The sequence below is a fragment of the Chiloscyllium plagiosum genome, unplaced genomic scaffold (assembly GCF_037043375.1).
Source record: "Chiloscyllium plagiosum isolate Xiang-an unplaced genomic scaffold, Cpla_swu_hap1 HiC_scaffold_45, whole genome shotgun sequence".
NCBI classification, from domain to species: domain Eukaryota; kingdom Metazoa; phylum Chordata; class Chondrichthyes; order Orectolobiformes; family Hemiscylliidae; genus Chiloscyllium; species Chiloscyllium plagiosum.
This window is the reverse complement of record NW_028270183.1, coordinates 78,236,078-78,244,222: the sequence shown is the minus strand read 5'-3', so window position 1 is coordinate 78,244,222 and position 8,145 is coordinate 78,236,078.

Below are 8,145 nucleotides of genomic sequence, written 5' to 3'. Positions count from 1 at the left end.
GAATTCTGTACCTGCCTCCTCCTTCTCCCAAATAAAATAGATGTGAAGGTCTCATGTAACAATCCATCAATGTTCTCCAGCTTGACACACAGATTGCCCCTTTGGTGTCTAATGGACACTAACTGTTTGCTGATTATTCTGTTCTACTTGTCCGTGTAGAATACAGTGGGATTCTCCCAGATCTCGCCTACTTGTACTTCTTCATGCCCCTCTGTTATTCAGTCCTTTCGATGTTTCTAAGATTCACTACAATCACCTATCATCTTTTGAAACTCGAGATTACAGGCTGAGGTTCCCAGTCAGACAATCTTGCCATTTTACGGATTAATCTGGATAATACCTTTTGCAGTTCCTCTGTAGTCAATATATTCTTTCTTAGATTGGGACTCCGAACGGTACACAATATTTTACGTTTAGTCTCACCAACGCTCGATGCAACTGGTGCATGACATCCTCTATCTTCCAATTACATTCACATGACTGTAAACCTAATTTTTACTTTCCCATTTGCATATGTTCTTCCCAATACCTCTCGATTTAATTTTTATTATTAACTTGCTGTGTGAGTTCTTCAAAAAAAGCTCAGGAATATCCAACTATCCGTTATACATTGGTTGTTCATTGCCTATGTCCACAAGAATCATCTTCAACCCATTCCAAAAATATGTTTGCCACTTCTGGTTTTCCTTTCATCGGTACATTCTCACACTCCCCAGTTATGTTATTACCTTCTCAATATCTCGTAGCATGTTCTTTGTCATCGAGTCCAACAGATACTTAACTGTGGATGACAAGATAACTGGTCTGTAAGTCACCACTCTCCACCTTCAGCCTTTCTTAAAATGTTGGATAATATTTATAATCTTTGCCTTACCCAGATTGGCTAAATGACTTTCGGGAATGTGTCGGAAAATAAAGTGAAAATCCTCGATGCAATCAACATGTCTATTGCTGCTTCCTCTGAAATTCTTGTATGATGTGCATCTAGTCTGTCAGATTTATAAATACTCAATCCAACTTTCTTTTCAAAGATAAGAATGATCTTAGACTTTAATTACACAAGTCCCATGGTCACTTGGTATTTCTGGGAGAATTTCTGGACATTCTTACATGAAGATAGAGACAAAGAAACTGTTTCTTTTCCCTGCAATTTATCTGTTCTCTGCAATAAATTATCCTGAACGCGCACCAACTGTTCCACATTTGACCTTGTTTTTATTTTTTTTCATACATTGATAGACGCCTTTTAGCAGTCTTTATATTTTTCTTTCGTTTGCACGCTTTTTCTCATTTTGATTTTCTTCTCAGTTTCTTGATCATCCTTTGCTGGGTCCTACATTTCTCTGAATCCACTGGCTTACTGCAACACTTGGCATTTTTCTAAGCTACCTCCTTTTATCTAATAGGTAGATTAAGGTGAGGTTGAAAGTGATAGTCGGAGAGGAGAGTGGACCAGATTGATAGGAAGGAAGGTGGACACTTAGGAACATTCAAAAGAGCGGTGCTAACTTGGAAGTTTGGAGTAGGATAAGGTGGGATTAGAGGAAATGGAGAAATCCACTATGAGCCCCTGCGTTTGGAAGGTCCCAAGACAGAAGATGAGGCTTTCTTCCTCCAGGCTTGTGGTGGCTTGGGTTTGGCGAGAGAGCAGGTCCAGTGCCCTCATGTCCTTGGCAGAGTGGGAAGGGGATTTAAAGTGCTCAGCCAAAAGGCGATGGAGTTGTTCAGTGTGGCTGTCCCAGAGATGTTCGCTGAAATGATCCAAAAGTTGACCTCCTGCCTCGCCAATGTAGAGAAGACCACATTGGGTTTAATGATTGCAGCAGATGAGACGTTCTGTCTCCCTTAATCACCTATCACTTTCAACCTCACCTTCATCTACCTATCGCAACCCCAGCTACCTCCCCCGTCGCACCCCCTTCTCATTTATCTATCAGCCCCCTTGGCCCATATGCTTCTTTCCTGATGAAGGGCTTAAGCTCGAAACATCGATTTATCTACTCTTAGTATGCTGCCTGACTGTGCTTTTCCAGCACCACACTCTTCGACTCTGATCTCCAGCATCTGTAGTTCCCACTTTCTCCTCACACTTTCATGGCTGCATGACTCAGATTTATAACGGTTACTTCAAATAAAACAAAAACTGCCGTGTACTCAAACAGCATAAAAGAAAACCAATACATTGTGGTCACTGTTCCAAAAAGGTCCTTTCCAGTTTCAATTAGCTCTTCTGATCACTCAACACCAATTCCTAAATAACCTGATCTCGAGCTCAGTGCTCGACATAATGTTAACGCAAACCGTCTCACACGGGCTCATGAAATCCATTTTTCCCAGCATCAGCATTCAATTGGGTTAACACAGTTTAGATATAATGTAAATATTACATTATTACTGGAGTCGCCACAAATGTGTATATCTCATTTCCTGTTTTATAACATGTCGAGCATTTGAATTGCAGCTTTCACTTTGATATATAATTCCCATCAATGTTTGCTCCTCCTTGCTGTTTTTGCGCTCCAGCTTACTAGATCAGATTAGATTACATTACATTACAGTGTAGAAACAGGCCCTTCAGCCCAACAAGTCCACACTGCCCCGCCGAAGCGCAACCCACCTATGCCCCTACATTTACCCCTTACCTAACACTACAGGCAATTTAGCATGGCCAATTCACCTGACCTGCACATCTTTGGACTGTGGGAGGAAACCGGAGCATCCGGAGGAAACCCACGCAGACACGGGGAGAATAGACATATCCGATGCCTTCAGGAAGACCAGATATGTTCTATCTCCAGAAGGATTCAACATGTGAAGTGAATTACACAGATAATGGAGGAATCCATTCCGTTCTCCAGCCTGTTACACAGGAACAACAGGAGGATATTCAGGCCTTCGAACCTGTTACACCAAAACAGGACGAGGTTATTCAGCCCCTGGAGCCTGATATACACTTACAGAAGGAGGCCAATCAGCCACTCGAGCCTATGCTGCACCAGTATCCTGTTAAACAGCAACAGGATCAGTCCATTCTGCCTCCTGATATCTGTAACATAGGAACTGGAAGAGGTCACACATTGACTGGAGATTGTTACACTGGGATAACAGGAGGCCATTCAGACCCACCAAATCTATTGCAAGGGAATTGGATAAGGATAAAAACTATCTGAGACTTCTTTCATGACAAAGGAAGAGATATTTTAGACACGTGATTGTTGTATGGGAACAAGAGAAGACCAATCACTCCCTCGGTCCCATCTCCGGGATACATGAGGAGACCGTTCAGTATATCCACCTGTTATGGCGAAGTATGAGAAGACCCATCAGTCCCTCAAAATGTTACACAGCAACAGGAAGATTCCATAATCTCCCAATCCTATAAAGCATCAACAGGATGAGGTTATTCTGGCCTTGGAGTTGACAACATGGGAACACCAGAAAGACGTCAGCCCATCGAGTTTGTACACCAGCAGGATGATGAGTCCATTCAGCCACACATGGCTCTTACTCCGCAATTGGAGCAGATTTCTTAAAGCCTTGTGCACATTAAACAAGAATTCAAAGAAAACGTAAAGGTTTTCGAAAGGGAAGAACTTGTAATAATGGCATACATTAGGGACTAAAGTGCAACAATACACTATTGTAATTTAAGGCAAATTATTAGAATCCATTGTTCAGGACATTTGCAAACTTAAACCACAATTCGTCAGAGTCAACATGGTTTTTTGAAGGCTAAATCGTGCTTCAATTATTTGGTTGAGTTATTTGAAGATGTCACAAACAAGGTGGATCGTGGGAATCCTGGAGATAGAACATATCTGGTCTTCCTGAAGGCATCGGATATGTCGCTTCTCCAAAGAGTAAGTGGTAAGATGAGACAACATGGGTCTTGGAGTAATTAGTTCGCTTGGATAGAGGATTGGTTATCCAACAAAATGTAGTCAAATGGAATGAATACGTCATTTTCTTTTGGCAAATGCAATTTGTGGGGTGCCATTGATTTCAGTTCTCATGCCTCAACCATTTGCGATCGATGTTATTACTGTACTCGGTTGACAGGATAGAAAATACGATGCCACATTTTCAGATGACACTAACATTGGTGGGAAATTACTTCGGAATGATGATGCAAGAGATTTAAAAACTATATGGATAGGTTGGGTGAACGGGCCAACATTTGGCAAGGAAAATTAAAGTGAATACATATGGAGCTATTCAAGTTGGCCAGTGTAATAGAAAGACAAATTATTATCTAAATGGAGAGAAAATTCAACGTGCTTAGGTGCAGAGGGATCTGCGTGTCTGCTTGCATATCATAGAAAACCTGCCTGCGGGTACTGCTCGTAATGAGAACTGCAAGCATAATTATTTATAAAAGGATAGAGTAGAAAGGTAGGGAGTGTTGGTGTAGCTATGCAAGGCATTAGTGAGGCTGCAACTGGAGTACAGTTTGGGTGTCCTGCAGAATGAGCTATTTTCATTGGAGGCAATTCAGAAGAGCTTCATTAGATTGATTCCATATTTGAAGTGTTTGTCTTATGAAGAGAAATTGAACAGATATACAGATGCTGAGTTTGGTGATGTCGCTGTGGTAAGCAAGAGATTAAATTACCAAGAGAGGGTGGAAAGTCTGCAAATAGATTCAGAGGAGTAAAGATAATATATAATAGTTTGGCAGGTGGAATTTAACATGAAATAACCTGTCATTTCATTTACAGTACTAATGGAAAGCAACATGTTACTAAAATGGAGAGAGATTACAGGACTTAATGATACTGTGTCCTGTGGGGTTCACTCAGATCCGTTCAGACATGGGAGGTTTTGCTCCATCCCTGATCGTGAGCTCCCAGACACTCCAAGTGACCCCATTGCTCTCCGAACACATGGAATACTTTGATGTGGTTGATTGATGGTGGGGATGGTGTTTTGAAACGTGCATCAAGGGGACGGCCTTTATCCAAGATATATTCATTTCTTACTACGTGGAGACCCGATGACGATGGGAATGGCTGACTGCTTCTGAATGAAGAGGCCAGGGCAGTGGGTATTCACCAACATGATGTACTGTGCCTGGGCACACTGTAACATTAACAGAGAGAGAGAGCTTCTTCAGTTCCTCTACCTCTCCCCATTGACATGGCTACCCTACAGATGCCATGTATGCCATCGGGAATCCCACTATACTGAATAGACCCGGCAGATCCCTGTTGAGGGAAAAACAGTCTATATACCTCATCCACCATATATATCCTCCTTCACCGAATGGTGACATTGATGCTGAGATACTGGGAAATGATGGATATTTCACCTAGTCCTGCCTGGAAAGTTCTGGATTATAGAAGCTGAATGAAACAGTGACCCTCACAGTCACTGGCAGCATCATCCTCCCCCTGGTGTGAAGCTGCAGGTCGTGTTGAAGAAGGTAATACCATTCTATTACCAGCTCCTTGTTCAGTCAGGGCGCCTCACACTCTGCTCCTTGGTTAAGTGGAGCTTGGGAAGCTGTTCCTGGAAAACCCGGGATGGATACAGCAGATCCCTTTCCCCACACGCACTCACTGCATAGTGTCAGAGCTTCCCCTCTCTATAGCCTCTGCTCCATTTGTTGTTCGTGTTGCAGACCCAGATGCTGTAACTACAGTCCACATGCTCCATCCAGAGTTGGGTCACCAAATCCTCAGGTCTCCCTGAATGTTTGAAGCAGCTCACAGCACAACCTCCAGCAAACCATCCACAGAACCTCCACTAACTTTTCAATTACAGGAGCCAGTCAGAAACCCCTCGGTACAAGTGTTGTGGACCAGTCCAGATCCCCCCAAAATATGTTAAGAAGGCCGTTTAGATCCAAACCTTTCCTTATGTTGAATATAGATGTGAAGTGTGCCTTACAGATATGTTGCGACTGGTCAAACCACTCGACATTAAGCAAAATACAATCTATTCAAATGCTTTAGTTAAAATACAATCAAAGAAAAGAAAATTTCGGGATAGGTTATATGTTGGAACACTTACACAAACAATAGATACCGGACCTTCTTGGTTTACACCGCTTGGCACAAAGATATATTCAAATACAGATCCTTTCAGCAGTTTTCCAATCCAGGAGGAAACAACATCAACAGAGATCTCAGAGAGAAAAGCAGCTGGGGATCATGTATTGAAACTTCCAACCCTTCTGGGATCCCCAGCAGCTTCTGAATGCTGCAGCTAAAAACAAAATGAGATAACCTGGTCTGGGAGAGCTGGCCACTGCCCTTCCATTCTTACCACCGCTTTAATGAAACATAAAGGCTTTCTCAGTTATTTGCTTTAACTGCTTTCAGACAGCAGTTCCGCACCTCTGCATTTAAAACCTCTATTCAAAAAAAATCCAAGAGAAAATAACCTTTTCACAGTGATAGTATCCTCACGACTCCACCTTTAATAAAATTATATATATATATATATATATATATATATATATATATATATATAAAACATTGACCTCTGAGCATACAAATGTTCACAACTGATTACCTTTGTCTTTCTTCATCCAAGTCTCCACAACGTGTCAAAATTTCGGTATTCTCGCCCTGTCACCTGTATAGTTTGAAATTGAATGGCAGCAATAATAAGCTCAATCGAAACAGACTGGTCTTTCCTTCCCTAAACTTCTCCAAAATTGCAAGGGTTCACGATCAGTGATAAAGATTTGGCTCATGTATGTTATTCGCAATTGAAATGCTGAAATGTTGTAACACCAACACGAAGCTCAAGGCCTCCTTCCCATTGTGGAATAAATCTATTGATGTTTCCAACGGACACTCCAACCACACGTTACATAACGGAGCACTTCTCATCTCTCCAACAGTCCTTCTGAATGACATAGCTCCTCATGTCTCAGCATAAAAGAATTACATGCTTCTGTACCTCTTAATGATGTAACCTCTTTCCCTGCTACTCCTGGCCTATGCCAGTAAAGCTTACTTTCACAGGTATATATTTTAAGATCTCGCACATTCTTCTCCATGCCTCACAGAAACCAAACTTTGATTTCTGAACCAAATCATCATCATCAGCCATTTCAGTTTCTAATCTTGCCGTTGTAACTCTGCTCTTCCACACGAGTTCTCACGATTGCAGGAAGTGAATTGTTGAACTGCTCCAAAATAAGAATCTCTCTAACCGTGTCATAGCTTTGCTCTGTTTTTAATACCCTTATCCACTATTCAAAATTACTTTGTTTGATTCTTTCAAACTCAATGTGCGTTTAACCAGGGACCCTTTTTTTAGATTCCTGAAACGCTGACTGTCGGCTTCTGGCCCAAGCTCATATGCATTTCAGATGGCTTTCTTCACCACCCCATACTGGCCATATACCTCCTCCGATAGGGATGCAAATACCTATCAGCTTTGTTTGGATCAACTAAATCCACATGGTCACTGGCCACTGCATTAGTTTAGCCACTTGCTCAAATGAAATTCAAAAGGCTTCCCCATCCTTCTCATCAAATTTAGATAATGCCTGGGTGCATTTAAACAGATACTCATTCGGCCATTGGCTATTACAGGGTTGCTCAACCTCACAATCCTCCTCATCCAGCCTACCGTCTACCTGGATCTCCGCCTTCTATGTCAACTTTCCTCTCTCATTACTAACTGTTTAAGTTGAAACTCTCTGCTTTTCTTCTCTCCTTTTCTCTCTTCCTTCTTCATTTCCTTTTCTTTTATTTCTACTTTTCATCATAATTCACACTGTTTCCATTCCTTCTCATGTTCAAAGTGCCTCATTTGAAATTGAATTCTAGCCATTTCGAAAGCGTCTGATGGCGGTTCCGTCCAATGTAATTCTGGAACTATAGCTGTAATTATCTCTCATTTTCGCACAGACAAAAGCAAACCCAACTCCAGCTTGTCTGTCAATTCCTACAGCTTTGCCTTCATTACCTTTTGTAAAAACCCCAAGTTTACTTCTTCCACACCCAGAGAACTCTTAGTGACTGAAAGAATCTTTATACACAAAACACTGTTTAAACCAGCCGAATTCAACATCCGGAACAAAAGACACGAACAACTACCATATGCGACCTTTGAACCGAATAATCTCCCGGTGCATAATCTCCAGTGTCTGCATGAGTTTATTCTGGATTCTCTGGTTCCCTCCCA